Genomic DNA, 22,737 nt, shown 5'->3' with positions numbered 1-22,737 from the left:
GATATTGTCTGGGTTATTACATGCTGCATTTGGCCCTAGATATAATGTACTTATCATAGGCCATGTGCTTAACAGTGGCCTCTCTCTCACATACTACAAGACCACCTGTGCATGTGTTTCCCATGTTGATAAAGGCAAGGAAAATGTCTCGGCGGCCTGAGGAGTTTATGTTGTGGATGTCTGGGTTCTGTTTTAATAAAATACAAAACATTCTGCATTCACTGACTTTATTATTTGCACAGTTCTATGAGGATGAGTGCATGCACAGATTTAGTATGTAACTATCTCATCAGGACACAGATCCGTTGTTTTGTTCCGAAAATTCCCTTATATTTAAATCTGTCTCCAACTTTTAACTTTGGTCAGGCAGCCACTGATCTCTTCTCCCTTGCTGTGTATTTTCTGTAATATTGTAAATGAGGAAGTCACACCACATTCAACCCACAATTTTTTAGAGCTGGTTTCTTTGAATTTGCGTGATGTGTTTGAGCTATATTCATGCTGTTTGGTTTTGCCCTTATATTGCTGAGCAGTATTCCATTATTTGTATACTATGCAGTAGTTTTCTTCATCCAGTCTCCTTTAGGATGGGGTAGATCTCCCGCCCCTCTTACTTTCCACCTCCCCCACCCCCATCAGGTGGTCAGGTGTTGCTGTGTAGTCCAGGCTATCCTAAGAAATTCAGTCCTCCTGCCTCAGCATCTCAGGCTGTCCTCAAGTGTTATGGCCAAAGCATGCCAAGTGAAGAGATAATGGTCACTTAATACATCTTTCAAACAGCAAGGCATTTCCTCTTGTGTTCTTTCCTGGGTTCTGAGTGATTAGGGAAGGATTTGGATCATTTGGCTATTCAGCCTTGGAATAAAACTGGAAAGCTTATAGAGGCATGCCCAGCTTCAGTTACCAACAGAGTGACAAAACTCCATCTGAATTTAAGGTCTCACTCCTAAGTTAGCAAATCCCTTCCTTCACTTTTTCAGGGGGCAGAACCGTAGGTTTGCTACTTGCTGTGTCCTGACTGACCTTCGCAGTTTAGTCCAGGCAGGGAGAGGGCTGCTAAGGTGAGGCTCTTCCCGATTCCCTGCCCCTCCCCCACCCTTGCCAGTCTAGGAATGTCCTTGGGGGATAGAACATTTTACCAGTTTTGTGACAGCATGTTCAATTAGATGGTCTAACAGAGATCAGTAATTAGAGCCTCTAAAGGCTCCAACCACTTAGGGCTTTCATTCATTCAACAGGTGTTTGTTGAGCTGCGTCAATTGCTGCTCTGGACTCTTAGATCTTCAGTGAGTAAAAAAGACCCAGGCAGTTTTAAATTTCCATGTGCTGAGTCACCCCATGTCTATCATCACCTCCAGGAAGTTGTATCTGTGGACCTGGTGGTGCCCAGGAGTTTGCATTTTGAGAACAGCATCTTCCAGGTGGGTGGTCTTATGCCCCAGATGAGCAACTCTTCTGAAGAGCCCAGGCTGTCACTGAGTCAGACTGTTGGCCTTGAGCTCGGATGTGCAGACTGGACTGCTTTTCAATGGGCTTCCTGCTGCCAGCTCTGCCACTGGCATCACCTGGCAAGCCACGTCGTCCTTGCTTTAACTTCTCATCCCCATGCCTGCCGCCTCATCAAAAACGCACTGTAGTAAAGGGAAATTTGCCTTCCCTGGAAGAGTTGTCCTTCCTGTAAACACCTCCTTTGTTTGGCTTGGGTGAGGACCTACGTTGACGCTGGTGCACACCCCTTGAAAGACAGATCCTGGAAGAGCCTCACCATCCTTAGAGTTTCAGTTACTCACTGTGAGGCCCAAGTGCTTTCATGGGACCTTGGAATCAATCCAAAGGCTTCACAAGAAAATGCACCTGAGCGCGCACCACTCCAAGCGAGACTGCCTCTAGCTGCATGTGTCCTAATCACCTGCAATTTCACAATGATTTTTCCCTGAAAAAAAAAAAGGAACCTGTATAAAGCAGAAAACTGCGTTGCAAAACACACACAATTAATTAAAACGGGTGTGTCTAAGATGCCGAAGCAATACCAACCTAGAGAGCAAGAGAAGAAATAGCCAGTGACTTGTTCTATTGCTTTGATACACCCTTCCAGTGTCCAGGAGGAGACAGTGGCCAGGTGAGCCAACCTGGGAAGCAAGCGCTGTTGTTTGATAGGGGAACAAGGACCAGCTCTAACGGATGGGCCCTGGGGGATAGCAAGCCAGCCACAGGCCTTGGGCACGATGTGTGGGTTTGAGACCTTTGGAGTCTTTCAAGTTTTCAGGAGCTAGACCGATTGCAAACATTGGGTAACATCTCTGCACCTCCCTGTCTGCAAGTGCCTCTCCTTTCTTCTCTCTCCACCCTGTTGACCAGACCACAGCACCCAGATGGTCTTAATTTTAAAACAGCAGAAGCAAATGATCAAAGCTTACTTAAACATCTGGTCAGTCTGTGGTCAGGGACAGGGGCAGTATCCCTAGATTTGAGAAATGATTTCAGGTGAATACCTAACATTAACAGTCTCCTCTTGCCCCTGTGGGAGTGGGCATTGGCAATGACATGGTTGGTGAGTCAAAGGTGGCTGAAGTAAAATAGTTCTGACAGATGGAACCAAAGTTTAAAATAATCATGACACCAATTTCTACACTAATCATATTTTTATAAAGAAACAATGTAAAACATGCTGATCTTCATGACTTTTAGTTCACCAGAATTTTCTTCATATAATTGCATTTGAGTTTTATTTAGAAATTAGCCAAGGGCAAATCTGGGAGTACTGTAGAGAGAAGCCTTTTCCTAGCCAGTTGCTTTGGTTTATCCCCCGCCAATCGCCTGGGCTCTGCCGCGTTGTAGTCCCCAAATAACACACAAGACGCTGTATTAATTATGAAGCTGTTGGCCTTGCTTGTTTCTTACTGGCTAGCTCTGACTTAAGAATTGATCCCATAATTGTTAATCTAAGTATTTTCTCTTACGGGAGAAGTTTCCGGGCTTCTTATCCCTATGGCGGTTACATCTTAACTCCCTGTGTTTCTCCTACCCAGAGTCTTCCTGGACTCCTAGTCCCACCTATCTTGCTTCCCTATTGGCCAACAGTGCTTTATTGACATATGCACAGGACTTCCCCAACAGAGTACATATCTGTAATCCCAGATCTTTATGGGGTAAAACCAGCAACAAGGGTTCAAATCTGAGGCCAGCCTGGGTGATTTCTCATGGAAATAAAAAACACAACAACAAAGCACAAATATTGCCAAAATCCAAAATAAACTAGCAATATTGGGTAATATTCGGGATGGTGCTTGAAAAACACATTTAGGGATTTCTCCGTGCATATGTATGTGTATACGGTATGTGTACACGCAGGCGTGCATGTATGCAGGTACACATGCAGAGGCTGGAGGCTGACTTGCAAAGCAGAGACTTTACCCATTTCCCTAGCCCCTACTTAGGAACTGTTTCAAATGTAAATTTATTACAATTATTATACTATTAGAAAACAGGGATTTTTTTCCTAATGTAATAAAAATAGCCTGTAGCACAGTATTAAATAACATTTAATGTTGGAATAAAATGCTTAACCAGGAAGAGAGACACAAAATAATGAGGTCCTGCTGAAGACAAAATTTTAATGAGTATTTTCATGGAGTATTAGATCTGTTAAGATTCCAATTAACCATTTGTTTATCACTGAATTGTTAAATCTTCACATGAAGAAGGAATCCTCTGTGGACTAAGTCCATGGTCTTCCACTGGAAGGGGTAGAAGTCAGTTACTGAGGCCCCTTCAAAGTCTTGTTTAAAATACCTAGCATCGTCTTTACTCCTGGAGGTATCTTGAGGATACCTCCCACAAAATCCTTCAAATTAAATGTAAAAATTTTAATGCAATCTCCCAAATTGAAAGAGCAAATACTGGCCTTTTCTGTTGGTTGTACTTCTAAAGTATGTCTGAACACTTAATTTGTACCTATGGTTCTTCTCTCACATAAGAGAATCACTTCTAATGTATAAATGAAGCCCTTGTATAAGAGGGTTCCATGTTAGGCAGTATGGGTTGTAAAAAGTAATAGAAGACAGACTGTTACGAGCTCTCTTTCATACCAGCCTGGACCCACAGCCTCTCAGGTCCCAAATGAATACTCAGAGACTTATATTAATTGTGAAACTCTTGGCCAATAACTAGGACTTCTTATTGGCTAGCTCTGTCTTAATTACTAACCTATTTCTATTAATCTAAGTATTTCCACATGATCTTAACTTACTGGAAAAAGGTCCGGGGAACCTGTTACTCCTCTGGCATCCTTCATGATGACTTCTTCTCTGCTTACACCTCCCAGAATTCTCTTCATCTGGTAGCCCCACCTATCCTTCCTGCCTGGCCATTAGCCACAAGAGAAACATAAACAGAATAACATCTCCCATCAACAAACCCCATCTGCCCTTGAGTAATGTGTGACTTAACTGGAAATGTGCAGTATAACATGTAAGTAAGGATTTATGACCACACACCCTTAGAGCCAGAACTGACAGAACAGTGCATGTTCTGGGGATATATGGAGGACAGAACTTTCTGGAGAGTGGAGTGATCCAAGAGGACTTGGGGTCTGAACAACTCTATGGGGACTTCTGCAGTCACGGAAATATAGTAACTTCCCAACTGACCTTTGGTGCCAATGGGTGTTAAAGTTTTGGCTTCCCATAAAAGGTTTCAGGGAGGAACTGCATTGGTTTTGTTTTGATTTGCATTTTGGGAGGGACAGAGTTTTACTTGGTAGACCAGGCTGACCTCAATGTTTGATCCTTCCCCTGCCTTAGGCTCTCCAGTACCAGGATTACAGATATGCCCCACCATGCCCAGACTTTTTTTTCCTGCTTGGTTTTCCTTTGTGTACTGTTTAACTATAAAAACACTTACATTTGGCTAGAAAGGTAACCCCTTCTTTAACTAAGCCTTGAGCCAAGATCGTCCAGGAGGAATCACACTGTGGCTGCATCTAACATGCTCATGAGTCTGCCCCGCCTACTCAGCATCAAGACAAAAGTGCAAACATCTTCCCTAGAAAAAGAACTCCTGACACCTGTGGACAAGCCACCTGTTGCTTCTTTAAAAGAGCAAAGAGTTGTGATTCAAACTGTGCTGGGGCGGCTGTTTCCTAGCTCTTACAGAGCAGCCCTCTGGCCTGCAGTGTTATAGGGAAAATTTGAAGAAACAATTTGTGTGTCTTTCACATCACCCCTAACTGCAAATCAAGTCCTTCAGCTTGTATTCAACCAATGAAACAAACAACTACTCCAAAGCTTGGGGGCGGGAACAAAATCATAATACCGGACATCCTGAGAGCCAACCCCTGCTGGGGATGTGGCTCAGTTGTGTAGAACTTGCCTAGTATTTATAAGGCCACTGGTTTATACCTTAGGGGAAGGAAGAGATTGGTGGAGGGGAGCACTAGACTGAAACACACTTTCTAAATTATTAAGATATGTATCTTCTTTATATCTATATTTGCTGTTTTGCATTTGCCTCTGCATGCTGACTTTAGTATCTAATCCATGAATGGGACACACCTGCACCATTTATCCAAAGAAGATAATTTTCTTATTTTATAGGAAACCTATTATATGTGCGTGGTTCTAAACACAGCTTCATCTAACAGAGCTTTGGTGACTGGGAAAATGTTCTATAATCCACCCAGTCTAATATAGTGGTCACTAAGCTCTTAAAATGTGGTTAGTATGACAAAGTGACTGAGGAATTGAATTTTTATATTTTTTCCTGGTGTTAGGCTTGCTAGGCTCATGTTTGGACCACTAGACCCTCTGCAGATACCAGGGGAAGTTTGCATTTTGTATCTATAATGTTTAGAATTGACTGTTGACTTGATGACTTTGAAATCAAGGATACAGAGCTGGAGAGATGACTCAGTGGTTAAGAGCAGTTGCTGATCTTGCAAAGGACTTGAGTTCAGTTCCTGACATCCACATGGTGGCTCACAGCTGTCTGTAACTCCAGTTCTGGGGGATCTGATGTCTTTTGGGGGCTTCTGTAGGCACCAGGCACACACATGATGTGCAGACCCACATACATGCAGATAAAACATACACTAAAAAGTTAAATGTAGGACATGATGGGGGTTGTCCTTCTGTATGTACATTTCTCTTTTCAGCTGAAGACTAAAACACCAATTGGCTGATTGGCCAGGCAGGAAGTATAGGCAGGCCTAGGAGATGAGGAGAATTCTGGGAATCATAGGCAAATGGAGTCATCACATGGAGCCCAGGAAGAGAGGATGCATCAGGCGTTCTTCTGATAAGCCAAGACCACGTGGAAATAACATAGATTAATAGGAATGGGTAAATAATTAAGACAGAGCTAGCCAATAAGAAGCCCAAGCCTCCAGCCAACAGTTTTATAACTAATATAGCATCCCTGTGTTCATTTTAGGGCTGAGGGGCGGAGGGACCTGCCGGGTCAGAAAACTCATGCTTACAAAGACACACAGAAAGATGCAGCAGTGCCTGTTAGAGACGGCCCTCGGGCTCCAACCTAATCAAGGCTTTGGAGGCCCTCAGAGAGCTCATCGTATGGCAGTGCTTCTGGGAAGGGTAGGAAGTAGGAGACGGACCCTTCAGAGGGCTTCAGTCACCTAAGATGTTGTCTCACCTGCCATCTCTCTGCCTGCCGGCTGCCCTGCTCTCTCTGTCCTTATGGAATGTCATATCTGCAACCATGAACGACCTTTAAGTTGTGACAGTTAATGCTGGTTCTCAGCCTGGCAGGATCTGGGCATGTCTGTGAGTTGTTACCCTAATCAGGTCAACAGAGGTGGGAAAAAGTCTGTGGATAGCACCATCCTGTGGGCTGGGGTTCCAAACTACATTCAGAGGAGAATCTAGCTGAACACCAACTTTTTTCAGTCTCTGCCTCCAGACTGTGAATGTATTGTGACCAGCCACCCTCTGCTTCTGTTCACATGGTAAACCCTCCTTCCTCAAGATGCTTTCATCCGTTTCTTTGTCCCAGGAAGGAGACAAGTGGCCAAGACCAATAGTTCTCCAGTATTCTGGTCATGGAAACACAGAAGTGCTGAACCAGAGCCTAAGCCCTGCTCCCCTTCAGTTTAGGAGGTCTGTATACTTTATAAAGGCGATGGAGGCCTGTTCAGACAGACATCCTGGTGTTCCCGGAAGGAAATCACTTTCAGGGAAGAAGGAGAAGGAAGACCCCCTACTTGCTCTACTGGGCCTGCAGAGTCTCCAGGACCTTCTCAAGCTTGTCTTTCTTCCCCAGACCAACAGTTCTGAGGACTTTTCTCTGTGCAGCAGCACGGGCAGCGCGGAGTGTGACTGGGTGTGCAGCTGCATGTCCAGTGTCGTCCCCCAAGCGTCACCTCAGTGTCAGGAAAGGAGTCGTGTTGGCAGCTGTTGCAGTACCCTCCCCAGTCTGTCATCAGCCACCACTGCATAGATGTCAGCAGCAGCACCATGTCACCACCAAGCCCTGAGAGCACAGCCACCTGGGGGGAATTGCACAGGTAGTGTAATTTGTGTACTTCAGTGGCTAGCACCCTTGCTTTAAGTGCTTATCTAGAGTTCCAGACATGGGCTTTGAAGGTGGCTCAGTGGGTGCAAGCATGAAGACCTGCCTTCCAGTCTCCACACCGTGTGAAAGTCAAGCATGACTGTGCCTGCCCATAACCCCAGAGTTAGGGACCAGAGGCAATGGATATCAGGAGGCTCTGTCCAGACAGCCTAGCCAAAATGTCAAGCTTTTTGTTCAGTGAGAGACCATATCTCAAAGAAGTAAGGTGGAAATTGATAAAGGAAGACACCTGAAATCCTCCAATCCTCCTTTGGCCTTTGCATTCGTGCACAGAGGTTTACAGACACACACATACACACACCATCTGGTAATATTTTAAGTAAATCTATGGTTTTGTGTTGGACTTCATTCATAGCTGCCCTGGGGTTGAACACACCTGGACTCTCTAAAGGATAAGTTACTTATCTTCTATGAACTACCTTGCATTCCCCTGAGATCAATCTTAAAGAAAAATACAATATTTGTGTCAAAAAGTCCAACCTACTCCCAGTTATACGTAGCAAAAAGTATCACTGATCAATTTGTGGAAAGAACATGCATAATGACAACAGGATGGAATAAAAAAAACTGCAGGTGGCTTGTCTTCCCCAAGTATCTCTACAGTTCCTCTTCTCTCTTAATGTCCTGTCTCAGGCAGCTCCACACTCCGTCCCAACGCCCTTGTGTACAGGGGCCTGTAGCCTATACAAGCACTCCCAGGGGTTTTTGTAAAGCACTTACATGTGGCCCATTTTTCCCTACAGGAGGGGGTGTCTGTCCTAAGAAAAGGAAGATGTCCCTGCCTTGCCTTTGAGAAATTTCTTCTTCCTTTCTTAAAAATTTAAGGCACCAAAAAGTGATAAAGTCAGGACAGATGCCAAGGGGAAATTCTAGCCCCTTCTAGTACTTTCTGTCCTCCTGCCCGGGTTAATGTTGCCCCTTGCTTAGCTGAAACTCCATTCAAAAGCGTCCCGGTCTCTGTGCTAGGTTAATGCTTGTCTCTGTCTCTAGATAAGCGCGTCTCTGAGGACACTGGCTTGGTGTCCACTGCAGCCTGAGAACTTAGCATGGTGCCAGGTAGTCAATAATGAATGAATGTTTGTTGAATGAATGAATGGTACTCAACCCCAAATTTTAGCTTCCTAAAACGAGCATGGATTGCCTCATACGGTCTCTGGCATGTAGACATTTTGGAGCAGCTCAGCTGGTGGCTCCCACATAGAGTCTTTCTTGAGGCTTCAATGTAGCTGTCACCTAGGGCTGCAGCTCAGCAGGCAAAGGTTACAGTAGCACTTCTGAGGCTCTTGGCCACACACTGCTCTGCAGGATTGCTAGAGCGACCATAGAGACTGGCCCAGGAGCTAGCACTGCAGGAAATGAGAAGATGGACCTTCAGAGGCCACACATTACTACGTACTCAGGTCAGCACTACCCCGCTGAGAGGGAACTTCATCACAGCGGGACACCACGAGGCGGGCCTAGGAGCTGTCTTGGAAGCTGGCCTCCGGTAGGTGTGGCTGAACTTGGACACATTCTTTGCACACCCTTGGAATTGCCAAAGGAAGGATGCTCGTGGTTGTTGTACTTCCCTAGCCAACTCTAGGCTGTTGTTGCCTGGGAAACCAGCATCCTCTATAGAATGCAGTCCCTCTGGGGTGAGTATATCCAAATCCTCAGAGTGTACGGGAAAAGAGACAACACGAAGAACACAGAAATTCCCAATAGACCTACTACAGTGTTTTTCTCAAAAACACCAAGAAAATCTCAAAATTATCAGCAGAGGGTAGAAAATGGACCCCTCCTGGGAACCTCAAATAATCGTAACTGTATTTTGGAAAATAACCTAGTTTTTTTTTTCAGGTTAGCGAAATATATAAACACTCTTGAGAAAACTATGTAAAGTGAGCATTTCTCTGTCTTGAAGTTTAACGTTTATTGTTCTAAAGGAATCGAATGGAGAGTGGAGTCTGTTGCTAAAATAAGGCAGAGGTCACTAAATCAAATGAATACATGGGGCAATCGAGCAACACCATTAAGTAAAATGAACCTGCTGGCAGCTGTCATCCAGACCCAGCCCTTGTTACAACATAAGAATGTGAGGCCTTGATTACACACACACACACACACACACACACACACACACACACACACACACACACACACACTAAATGCCAACTAAATAAAAGTAATGTTAACTATGTAGGTCATCTTGGGCCTGGATCTGGCCTATCAGCTGCCGTTTTGCAACCTCTGCCATAGATGAAAGAGCAGATGGAAAGCAACCAGATATTTGATTGGGTGCTGGGGGGTGCGAGGGCCTTAAACTCCTCCGTGCTCCTTACCACAGACTCCCTATCCCTTAGCAGGCAGAAGGCGGATAAACAGGGCAAGAAGGGTAAGAGGGACCGGGAACCCAGAGAGCACGGGAGCTGACAAAGCCCCTGCCGTCGGACCTCCTTGTCAGTGGAGACGCTTCCCACAGCGGCCTCTCTTCCTAGGTGACAGACAGCAGGCTCTTGCATGGATGGCCTCCCTCTGCGGGCACAGTCACCCCAAACCAGGCCTGCTGTGGCGCCCCGCGCCTTCGCCTTTAATCCCAGCACACAGGAGGCAGAAGCAGGCAGAGTCCTGGGAATTTGAGGCCAACCTGGTCTACACAATGAGTTCCAGTTCAGCCAGAGCTATAAAATGAGACCTTGTCTCAAAACAAAAAAATCTGGAATGTCTCGTGCCATTGACTCTTCAAGTGGGGTGCCTTATTTACATCTCACTCTGTTGAGTGACGTCATTATCTGGGCGCAACAGAAAAGCATGTCAGCAGAGAGATTGGGATTTGACTCTTGACGCGTCCCAGCTGTGCGGCCGCTGTTGATCAGGGTGGAGCAGTCTAGTCCTCAGTTTTCTCATCTGCAAAGTGGGGTTGCAAAACTTTACACTCATCACAGTGCCTAGCGCCTCGGGAGAGTTCAGTGAGGGGTCGCTGTCGGAACCATAGCGAGGGGACGGTCTCCATGGTTTATAGTCTAGTCTGGTGTGTGTATGTGGTGGGGGGGCGTCAGGGGGTGAAGTACTGCAATTGAAGGCCAAGCCTCACACATGCTAAGCAGGGCTCTAGCCCTGAGTTACATCACCAACCCCTGATATTTTCCACTCAGGGCCTATACTTAGCAGTGCTCAGTCTACCTGATAACTCCCTGGGTTCTCACACTCACGCGGGCGGGGGGGGGGGGGAGTGGGTGTAGGGAATTGGAATGACTAGCCTGTGCTGGGACCTTTTACTGTCCATCTGAGGACACTCTGGCGGACACCAGCATCGGAAGGTGCTGAGTCTCCCAGATTCACTAGTGACGTTCAGTGGTGAACTGGGTGTCTGGTTAATACTTTGATTTCTCTGGAGTCCCTCAAGAGTCTGACCCACCCCCAGTGTCCGTTAGAAGGGCTTAATTAGTGGCTAGGAAAAGAGCAGTGACAGGGTATCCTCATTCCAACAAGCCACCAGAGTGCATCCGGCAGCCACCAGCAGATGGAAACAGCCACTTAGGCCCTAATGAGCTCGTTGAGCTGTGATCCTAGGGAATCTCGGAGGGCCTTGCTAATTACCGTGTTTGTTGTTTTTGTTGTTGTTGTTGTTTTGCTTGGCTTTTCATTTGTTTCACGTTTTTCTCACTGGGCAGGCTCCTTTGAAGAGCTTGCCTCTACCACCTGTAACCCCACACATCCTATCTGAAGAGAGTTCAAGGCTCATTTGGAGGTGAAAAGTTAGGAGACAGCCTCTGAATTTCCATACCTGGCTTCAAGAAGGGCTGCTTCTCAACCCATCGGAACAGCTTTCATCTGAACCCAGAGATCTCATTTCCTTTTCAGTCCATTCTAGAACCTATTCAAATCCATTTAAGCTCAGGGGAGAAAGAGGCCAGGTTTTCGCTCTTCTCCAAAAAGTTACTCCCTGGTTAAGTAATGAGCAAAGCACCTGAGGGGTGTGGGGTCCGGTGCCCTGCGTATGAAATTCCATGTGGTGCTCATAGAAGTAAAATGGCCCTATTTACACCACAGTGAGTTCAAGGCATGTTCTATCCCGAGTAACTCCACAGCCTAAAGCCTGTAAAACCGCGTATTCTCTCAGTGGATACGAGGGATGTGTCGGATAGAACCAAACACCGAATAGATGGATACTCCCTGGCTGACTGGTCCTTTGCGGTGAGCAGAGACTCGTGTACCAGCTCACCACCACCCACAGCTGATGCAGGGTGAGTGCTCCCTCCCGGACAGTCAAGTCCTGGATAAGCTCTGTGTTCCACCTGTGCAGAGCACGCAGGAACTATCTGGAAGGGCAACATACTACCTCTGAAGGACTAGGACACGAAACCAGGTCTGAAGCAAGGGACAGACTGACAGGGCCATCAAATCTATTCTGCAGTGCATCTAACATTGCAATTTTACTGATGAGAAAGCCGACATCCATGGAGATGAAGCCAACTGCTTAAAAATCACATAGGTATTGAGAGTAACTCCAGAGCTTCCAAGGCCAGGGCAGGGGGAAAGCCAGAGGCAGGAGAGACAGGGTGAGAACTTAGGGTGGGGTGAAGAAGGGCTGGGGGAAAGAGTTGGGTCTTCCCAATATACAGGGTTCCCCGAGATACCCAGTTCAAAGGGTAGTGATGACAACCCACAAAAGAAAATGAATTTTGTTTCAAAGACATAGGTATTAATGAGGTACAGCCCAGGAAGGCTTTTGCAGAGATGAGCTTAAGTACCACACTGAATAAAGGAAGAAGAGGGCGGCAACGGAATGCTAGCATTCCCTTTTCTCTGCTCCGGTAGATGCGAGCAAGCAGCTGCCACACTCTCCCACTGCCGCAGAGCCACCAGCCTCCACACCTGCAGATGCAATGTGACTCCCATGACAGACTGCATGCCACCTTTCAGGCTGTGTGTCAAAGCGAGCTCTCTGCTAAGATTACAGCACTGGAAAAGTAGCTGATCCTGAGGAAAAAACTCCTAGTAGGGAAAGCGATGCTGAAAGAGAGGAGGACTCCGTTCCATCGGCTAAGATTCAGCAAAAGAGAACAACCGAGACACAGCACGGCCAGAGACCTTGGGAGCTTTGCCAAATGTGTTTTGGAGCATCTGGATGCTTTAGATACTTCAGTCTACAGAGTTGCTTCTAGCAGAAGGTCTACGGAAAGGAAGTAGATAGTAGTCCGTGGCACCTCACACTAGCATGACTACCCACTGGCTCTGTGATGGTTAAGCTTGCCTGCCCACTTGATGGGGTTTTTGTTTTGTTTTGTTTTTTGAGACAGGGTCTCTGTAATGTGTAGTATTCCCCGCCAGCTGCCTGGGCCCTGCTACAGTTTCAGCCCCCAAATAACACAGAGGACACTGTATTAATTATGAAGCTGTTGTTTCTCATTGGCTAGCTCTGACTTAATTATTGGCCCATAATTACTAATGTATATTTTTATAAGGACTTATCTTTCCGAGAATGCAGACTTTCGTCCCCTCTTCCCGGGAATCGCATGGCGATGGCCCCCTTCACTACATTTCCCAGAATCCTCCACCTCTCCTAGTCCCACCTATCTTGCTTCCCTATTGGCCAACAGTGCTTTATTTACATATACACAGTACTTTCCCATCAGGTCTCTCTACACAACCCTGGCTGTCCTGGAACTCGCTCTGTAGACCAGGCTGGTCTCAAATACACAGAGATCCTCCTGCCTCTGCCTCCCACGTGCTGGGAAGAAAGGTGAGCACCACTACACCAGCTCGATCAGATTTTTAATCACTGTGGATACAAATCTTTGGATATGTCTGTGAGGGGTTGTCTAAATCAGATTAAATGAGATATGATGATCTACCCAAAACGTAGACAGCACCATTCCATGGGCTGAGGTGCCAGACTGAATAAAACAGAAAGGGAGTTGACAGCAGCAACCACCACTTTGCTTTCTGACTGTAGATACAATGTGACCATCAGCCTCCTGCTAGGGCACTACGCCTTCTGTGCCATAGGCTGCGTCTCTTCAGACTGTAAGCGTGCGTAATCCCTCCTTCACTTAAGTTGTTCTTGTCAGGTATTGTGCCATAACAACAAGAAAAGAAACTACTACAGGTCCAGTAGCCAATTTCACGAGGTGTCCCCATTGCCCATTCTGCAACAGGCACTGACTGAAGATGATGGTTCCCCCATGGGACCTGGGGTTCTCTACTTTATGCGAAAGAGCACAGGGATCCTAAGGATGGGGTGCTGGAGCTTCCCTAAGTCTGCCAGGGATCTGACTCCCATTCTGAGTGGGGCCTTGAGAGGTCTGTAGGGGGGGAGGACCCAGTGCATGCATTTGACCCCGGATGGCAGCAGTGGGTCAAACAGCCGTGCCAACCACAGAGTCACAGTCTGCTGTATCTGAGCAGAATGAACAGAAAGGACACAATTCTGGACTTTAGCTCTCCTACCAGGGTGGGAATCTGTGACTCTTTAAGAAATGGGGCATTTGTCCTCACCTCCAGACCATCCGCTTTCTATGTTTCTACTTGATATGTACACTCCCAGAGGCTGGCTTCTCATTTCTTCCATTAACTGAGTGGTAACTCATCGTAAGAGTGCCGGTTAGTAATAGGTGTCAAGGCCACGTGCAGCCAAGAACAGCACAGCCCACTCCTGGCAACTTTTTCTCCCCCACCCCTGCCCAGCTTCCCTGCAAACTGTCATTTTAGATGACATGCTACATTGGTACACAACCTTTGGTGTCACAGAGACTTCAAAAAGCAAAGACATTCCCTTGCTGCTTACTGTCCATCCTGGTTGGGCAGATACGCTGGCTTACCATGCTCACTGGAATTTCCAACAAGTTCCTGGTGCTGGAGACTCTTCCCTAAGGAGACTAGAGCTCTAGCCAGCAGCCCGTCTCACCCATGCCTCAATTCCGGTGACGGTGGAGTGAGCTGGCAGGGGAAGGGGGAGGCTGTTCACCACAGGACAGTGGAAAGGTCAGAGGTGATGGTTAGGAAACTGATGCTTAGTTTTCAAACTACAAGTTCCAGGGGCTGGAGAGACATGGATTCAACTCCAAACACCCACATGGTGGCTCACCATGGTCTGTAACTCCAGTTCCTTGCCACTTTTCCAAATTCTATGGTCACAAGGTACACACATAATGTACTAAGTGAGATGCATGCAGACAAAACACCCATGCACATTAAACACACATACACGCACGCACACACACACACACACACACACACACACACAGAGCTGGTCCCACACTGTGCAGTAAAGAAATTCACACAATTCACGCATACTGTGAATGGTTTCTGTGGCTTTATCTACAAAAGAATCAGCCTGAATCTAGGTCATGGTGAATTGTGCACTATGCACAATAATTTGGTGTTCCCTCCAATGGTGGTTCCCAACCACAGACAATCTGGTCATCCAGATCCACCCTCCTCCCTAGCAGGAAGAAGTGAGAGGGTTGCCTTTTAGGGCTTCAGATCCGTGCTCCATTCCCTGGAGCTTCATACAGCCATCTTGTCCTGAGGCCTCTGACCTCAAAGGCTGTGTAAAAAAGGAACGCTGCTTGTCAGATAATGCTCTGAGGGCTGAGAGGGTTGCAGGCCTAGAGATTCCCTTTCTCCTGCTCCTCATCTGACCTACAAAGGGCAGCTTGTATTTCTAAAAAGGCGGCTCAGATGAAAAGCCTTCTGCCATGTGCCCACCGCCAAGCCTCCTCCTGCAGCGCTAAGATTTTAGGCAGGAGGCTCACCTGGACACGAACTGACAAACCTCCTAAAAGTATTTGATACAGTAGGAAAGGACAAAAAAAGTCACATTTTTGAAAAGGGAAACTCCCCACCAGCAGGGGCAGAAGCAGGCAGCCCCGCAGCCGTTGTGGGGAGCTGAGGAACCCTTGAGTATGTGAAGTCCTGAGTAAATGAATATGTTGACGGGGGAAGTCCAAGGTCTTGGACCCATGGAAACTGGCTAAGCCATTGAGGCTTGAGACTGCTATCCCTCAGAGACCTCCTACAGAAGCCAGCTAACCCCTCCCGCGTGTTCCTGGTTGCCAAGGTTAGCAGCTGCGGCTCCATCAGGCAGCACACACCCCACAGGACCGCAGCTTTCCCATAGACCTGTGTGTGTGCCCATCCTGTCTTCATTCCCCCATGCCCCTTGTCAGGGTTCCAGGACCCACGCCATGCAGGTGGCAGGAGACCCTGACGAGTGACCACTTGACAAAGGCCTCACAGAGGCCGAAGACATGGCGCAGCAGTTAAGAGCTCTGACTGCTCTTCCAGGGAGCGAGGTCGATTCCCAGCATCCTTTGCATCTGCAGTCCAAAAGAGAGTAGTGAATGCTCGTGGTAAGCCCACTTTGCCCTTTTTATTCTCATTGGTTTATTTTCATGTGTATGAGTGTTTGGTCAGCATGCCTGTCGGCACCATGTGAGTGCCTGGTTCCTCTGAGGCCAGAAGAGGGCGTTAGACACCCTGGAGGTGGGATTAAGACGGTTGTGAGCCACTGTGTAGGTGCTAGAAACTGAACGAAGGTCCTCTGCAACGAACAGTGCTCTTAACCACTGAGCCATCTCCCAGCCCCTCTTCTTTTTTTCGTAGTCCAGTACCCCAGCCCAGGGAATGGCACCACCCACCACCAAGGTTTTCCCACCTCAATTAACCTAATCAAGGTATCATCCACAGGCAGGCCAGGCACCGCTTTCCCAGGAAGTTGACCATCATTTCTAGGGTCTAGAACCCTCTCTGGGTGTTCTCTTCCCAGCCGGCAGATAAATATTGAACAAGTGAGACCACTGAGAGCTTTCAGGAAGTTTCTGAAGGGCCAGACCTGAAGGTAGAAGCTCATTCCTAACCATCCTCCACTCTACAGGGTTAGTCCCATGATACCACTAGCCATAAGAAGCCGGTAAAAAGTCTGCTGACATGGGGAAGGAGAAAGGGGGGGTGGTGAATATGGAGAAACCCTTGACAGGGTGTTTCACAGCCCATTTCCCTTGTTCCTGTTTTTACTTGCCTCTAGCCTGCTCGAATTTAACCAAAACTATGGGGACCGATAAGCGAGAGTCTAGGGGCAAATCCAGGTCATGGTCTGGTTTATTGTTTGTTAATTTGTATGTGTGTATTCATATGTGTATATGTATGGGTGGGTTCAAATGCACACTTGTGCTCCAGCGTGTGGAGACCCGGCATTGATGCCAGATGTTTTCCTCTGCCATTCTCCACCTTAGTGTGTGGGGTGGGGGAGAGAGAGAGAGAGAGAGAGAGTCTCACACTGAACCCAGAGCTCACAGATTCAGATGACCAGAGAGCTTCAGGGCACCAGGTGATCTCAAGGGTCACCGTGTCATCCTTGTAACACTGCTGAATTTTCTCCCTGCTCTAAGGTTTATAGAGACTTCCTGGACTTAACTCCTTTCTCTTTGTATCAGCTTCTCTTTCTTCTGTTGCTGTGATAAAACATAAGGGCAGCTTATAGAAGGAAGAGTTAATTGGGCTTACAAAGGGCTAGAGCCCCTGGTGGCAGAGTGGGGGCAGCAGGCAGCGCTGAGAGCTCACATCTCAAACCGCAGACAGGAGTCAGAAAGCATGTGGCTTCTGAGAACTGAAATCCCACCAGCAGTGGCATACCTCCTCCATCAAGGCCACACAGCCTAAGTGCCTCCAAATAGCTACCGCCGGGGGTCAAGAACTCAAATGCCCGCTATCATCAGAGGATATCTCATTCAAAGCACTGCATTTGTATTTGACCTACAGATGTAGTCACCTGAATCACCTGGAAGTGCTATATGTCTTCTCCATTTACAGATGAGAAAGAAAATGATAGAAATGTAAACAGATAAATGACTAAGGTGGGATTGTAAAATATGGGAAAAGCAGAAAGAGATGAGAGACTGTACAAATTCACAGCCAATACCCAGCCCCACCTTCAATGTCTTGTCATTGTCAACACAAAACAGGACTAGCCATAATGTGTGACAGCCACGCTTACAATTGCCATCCCAGCACTAGGATGCCAAGGAGGTATGAGGTCAGTCTGCATTACATAATGAGACCTTGCCTCTAAATAAATAAATAAATGTGTTGTGTGAATCATGTTATCTTTGAACATTCAGTAATTATATGTGACAGGTCATTTAAAACAATTACTATATTGCTCATTGCTATAAATATAATGTTAGGGCTGGAGAGATGGCTCAGCTGTTAAAAGCTAGGTTCACAACCAAAAATATAATGTTATAGTCTTTGATACATAGTCAATATATCCTGGATTTTTTTTAAGAAAAAAGAAAGGGAGGGCTTGGGAAGAATAGGCGCATGTCTTCTCACAGGGTCCCCTATGCCGCATAACATCATGCCAAGGCCTTCCGAGAGCACGGTTTTGGTTTCTAAAAGAACTAACACCTCCCCCGCCCTCCTGGCACTCTGAGTTTCCAACCTCCCGATTGCCTAACTTTGGCCAGACCCAGGCCTCTCAGCAGATATGCCTAGCCCTCATGCAGTTCTGCACTATGGGGTGGTGCAGCCCTGGTCTCCCAGGCCACAGGGAGACACCAGGGTTGTGGCTGCAACCATCACAGGTACCATTTGGGGGCCACATCTGAAAGAGCAGTTCTCATCTCTGAAGCAGGTAACCTTTTGCTCCTGGCTCACCAACCTCACTTCCCTACGCTCGGCCATCCCCTAAAACCAGAGCTCCCAGGTGCTCTGCTAGGACAGGACTGTTCCCACCCCACTGCCCCCACCTTAAAGAGTGAAGTGTGAGCTCGTGAAAATGGTGGCCGCTGTCTTCTTCACTCATGGCGCTTGAGGGCGATGCTACCCTCGGCTGCTTCAGCACCCTGCACTCGCTGTGCCTTTAAGAAGCAGGTCTTCTTTTCATTTCTCAGACCAAAAAATAGAAAGGTCTCACTCCTCAAGTTGGGGTCCTTTATTCATTCCGTGCTGGAGTTTCTTACTTCACTTTGTCCTATTGTGAAGACTGGTGTCCACCACCACCTCCCACAGTGTAAGCTCTGCTGGATCACAGACACTGCGCACCACAGCGTGTCTACAGCCGCCGTGTCCAGAGCCGGGCTAATGAAGAGGCGTTAAAGTCGGCAGACCTGGACCATCCGGAGGTAAACCCACTGTCAGAGATGCACTTGCCGCCCATTATGGGCATATTGCCCAACATAGAAGCTGGAGGAGATGCTCCTGGATGAGGGGAAGCTTCAAGGCTTCAGGGAAAAGTTCAAGCAAACCCAGATAAGGGGGCACAGAGGTCAAAACTTTGCCTTGGATCGAAGGCTTACAAGAACAGAAGCCCATTCCCTTCCCACTCAAGCGGTGAGTGACCCCTGACTCTTCCATACCCAGCCCCGCCCATATTTAATGAGCTAACACAAACCCCGTATCCGGTGGAGAGTCAGCAGGTGACTCCTGGCTAGAGTCTTGGACTCTTGGACATCTATATTACCTCACAGAGTAGCAATGATGGAGCCAATCAGCTGTGACTCAAAGAAAGCGGACTAAATTCGAGAGCCAACTAACCAGTATGGATTGGTGGCTCACATCTGTAACCCCAGCATTGGAGAGGCTGTGGACAGCTGTGAGTTTTAGGTCAGCCATCCATGTTCTGCATCAATACTGAAAAAGGAAACATAAAATAAGTATAAGCTGTGGAACTGATTGGTTAGTTCTAATTCAACAGTACACAGGTCTGCAGGTCTGTACATGGGGTTAGCCTTTCCCTCCATGTCACTGGTAAGGTAAGTGTTGAGACTGGGCTACGCCCCCTAATCCACGTTACTCCATAATGCCTAAGAAGTTGTGTTTGCTTGTTTGTTCATTTGCTTATTTTTTCAGGCAGTGCCTTGCCCTGGGAACTGTTTCATAAGCAGCATTGAGTCCATTTTTTAAAAGGAGAATGACTATAGCTACTGGGTGAACCTACAGAATGCACCACAGGTACCACCTAGGTCCAGACTGATAAATGACTTATTCATGGAGGTAGAAAGGAAGCCACCTTATGAATTAATCAAAGTGAACTAAGACTCTGGGAGTGCATAGTTGTATTAAAATCATACCGCAATATCCAGGCCCCAAAATTTATCAGTCACAGCAAGGAAAGGGTGCAACTTCCTTGCTCAGACCATAAAATGATGGATATCTAACTGTAGGCAGAACTTTTCTGTCCTGCAGTTGCTCTCAAATAACACAGTGAGGCTTATATTAATTATAAACGCTCGGCTAATAGCTCAGGCTTGTTACTAACTAGCTCTTACAACTTAACCCATTTCTATTCATCTATGTGCTGCCCTGAGGTTCGGGGCTTTTACCTCTATCCCATTTTGTGTGTCCAACTCAGGCTTTGTCCGGCAACTCCCCTGACTCCACCCTTCCTCATCGCATCATTCTTAGTTTGACTTTCCCGACTAACTTTATCCTGCTCAGCTATTGGCTGGCCAGCTTGTCCATTAAACCAATCATAGTGACGCATATTCACACAGTGTACAGAAGGATCATTCCACGGCATCTAACACTGTGACGGCATGGCCCACACCAAGCTACGGTCGGACACTAGTGTATATGTCAGGGTTAGGCAAGCAGAGAGCTCCCTGACAGTCTGTGGGGCTTCAGCTCAGCTTGGACTCTTACTGTTGCCGCCGCCTGCCTACCCTCACTTCACATGCCTGGGCCTGGGCCTGAGCCCACTGTTTCCTGCTCTAGGACCCCAGTTCAGCCTTTCACCCCACAGCTAGATCATGACTGGGACGTTTCCATCAGCAGCTCCCTCCCAGCATTAGTCTGGTCCCTTGTTCTATCAATACAGAATCTCACAGTCTACTGCTTTTCTAAGTATTCATTTTCATTTTTACTTATGTGTCTATGTGAATGATGTCATGAATGTGTGCGTACCCACGGAGAACAAAGAGAGCATTGGCTCCTCCGGGTATGGAGTTAAAGGCTTTCGTGAACTGCCTGTGGGTGCTGGGAACTGAACTCAGATCCTCTGGAGAAGCCGCCAGCACCTTTAACTAGTGAGTCATCTCTTCAGCCCCTTAGCCCTCTTCTGGAACATTTTAACTCTGACTCAACCCACACACACACATGTAGATATATAGATATATTCACTGTGTGCTGTGCAACATAAGGCTTAATATCAAGAATTAACATTGGGATGAAAGAACATGCCTGTGCTTTGGCCAGATTACAAAGGTAAGTGGAGTTATCTGACAATTGACTGTCATTGAAATCACTGAATCTTGTGAATTTATTGTTATTCAATAAATTCTGACTCTGTGGGAAGACACAAACACGTTTGTCTGTGTTTCTGAGATAACACACTCATGATACCAAGAGAGACTCGTTTCTTGTGAAGATAATGGAGGCATTAGACATCGGGACCTGAGAGCAGCATCTGGACCCTGAACCATGAGCCACTGAATCATAGTTGAAAACAGTGCAAGTCTTACATGAGAAACCGGTTTGAGTTTTATTTTTCTTTTCAAATTACTTTCTCTTGTGAAATTATGCTTAACATATATTCATTTTCGAGGTTGTTATTAGGACTCCCTCCTGGGAAAAAAACATTTGTCTTTAAAAATATGCTATCATTAAAGTTTAAATCTCTCTTCTCTCTCTCTCTCTCTCTCTCTATATATATATATATATATATATGTGTGTGTGTGTGTGTGTGTGTCTGTCTGTCTGTCTGTCTGTGTGTCTGTCTCTCTCTCTCTGCCTCTCTCTCTCTCTCTCTCTCTCTCTCTCTCTCTCTCTCTCTCTCTGACTCTCTCTCTCCTCTGCATTCCCAAAAACACTTCCCTCAGTAGTACAGCCCTGAGCCGTGACACAGAAGAGCATTTCAGGGAAATTATTTTTCTCATGCTCTGAAAGCAGGCCTCTACTTTGTCTAGTCTCCACATGGCTAGGAACTGTCTGGCCATCTTGTTCATCTGTCTTGGTGAAGGGCAACTGTCAACACAGCCTCGCTGCCCCACGAGTGTCTCCATTGGCGCAGCAGGGGAAACCAAGCCTGGAGTTCCTGACTCTTGGTACAGGGCCAAGAGTCCGGGCCTTGAAGTCCCTAGTCAATGTCCTCTATAGTCAAGGCTGTCACAGTCTCTCGTGGGGACTGACAGCCCTTTATCCTCACTTGTAGGAAACATGGGGAGTGTAGGAGTCCTTCCTAGGGGACTCGTTCAGCTGGCGTGAGGTTTGGTTAGACATTATCCTTGGCACAGAAAGGAAAGCAGCGGGTAATCCAGCGAACAGCAAATGATTAAGCAGGTCGACTTGCACGGAGGCTTGAAGCCACAGCCAGCCTCGCATGGTTTCATCAGGGCCGATTATCGGATAAAGGCAATTACTGCCTGCCAGAGCACACACACTGTAACGGAATGAATGTGCTTTTCTTGCGTCCCAGCCCTGCCGCTTCCCAGAGAAGTGGTCCTGAGCCAGCGAGTCCGCTGTTAGGATCAGATTCCTATGTGTAGAAAAGGACTCATAAAACCAGACTTACTGGGTTTGAGGGAGCGATTTAATGAGATCTACCATGGAACAGGGTCTGAAAATCACTAGCACAGAGTAGGGTCTCGCTATTACCAGTTTATTAGCACAGTTCCCTTGTTGGTATGTTTCCCTTTCCTACTGCCGAATGGGAAGGGCACCAAGGAAGAGTGGTGACGGACCCTGGGAGGAGCACAGTGCCAGTCTGGGAGGGAGCACTCACAACATTCAGTAACCAGAACCAGGGTGGTATTTTGGGTTCTTGCAGCTTCTTTTTCTGTCTGCTCAATGTCTTTCTCCCAGAGTGAATTTTCTGTGGCTGTATAACAAGCCACCCTAGAACAAAGGATTTCAAGCAATGTCCATACTCTCTCAGTCTTCTGGGTCAGGAATTTGGGTGACACTGAGCTGAGTCATCCACCCCCCAGGGTCTCACACAAGGCTGCAACTGTCAGTCAGGGCGTCCTTCAGCTCCCAAGCTGCCCCAAGTGGTCTGGAGGTTGTTGGCAGGACCGTCAATACTTGTGGAACACTGGATTGAGGGTCTCAGTTCCTAGCTGACTAATGTCTGAAGGCCCAGTTTCTTGTCAGATGGGCCTTTCTGTAAGCTTTTAATTCCTGGCTTACAACATGGGAACTGGCTTTGTGAGGTTTGAGGTACTGGGGAAG

At 47.1% G+C, this 22,737-nt stretch overlaps 1 long non-coding RNA gene across 3 annotated transcripts; it reads right to left on the bottom strand.

Annotated features, from left to right (window-relative positions):
• Positions 1–18,490: 18,490 nt before the first annotated feature.
• On the bottom strand, positions 18,491–20,308 carry LOC121134712. Of its 3 annotated transcripts, none has more exons than XR_005871836.1 (3): positions 19,896–20,308; positions 18,965–19,203; positions 18,491–18,680 (listed from the first exon to the last, which is right to left on the bottom strand). It is a non-coding gene; the product is annotated as an uncharacterized LOC121134712 (long non-coding RNA). The 3 variants fall into 3 exon arrangements; XR_005871837.1 differs by having other exon boundaries at positions 19,034–19,203; positions 19,896–20,299; XR_005871835.1 differs by having other exon boundaries at positions 19,108–19,203; positions 19,896–20,278.
• Positions 20,309–22,737: the final 2,429 nt, after the last annotated feature.

This window comes from Mesocricetus auratus, unplaced genomic scaffold (assembly GCF_017639785.1).
Source record: "Mesocricetus auratus isolate SY011 unplaced genomic scaffold, BCM_Maur_2.0 Super-Scaffold_100029, whole genome shotgun sequence".
Lineage (NCBI taxonomy): Eukaryota > Metazoa > Chordata > Mammalia > Rodentia > Cricetidae > Mesocricetus > Mesocricetus auratus.
The sequence above is the reverse complement of the archived record's forward strand: the minus strand, read 5'-3'. Positions and strand labels throughout refer to the sequence as shown.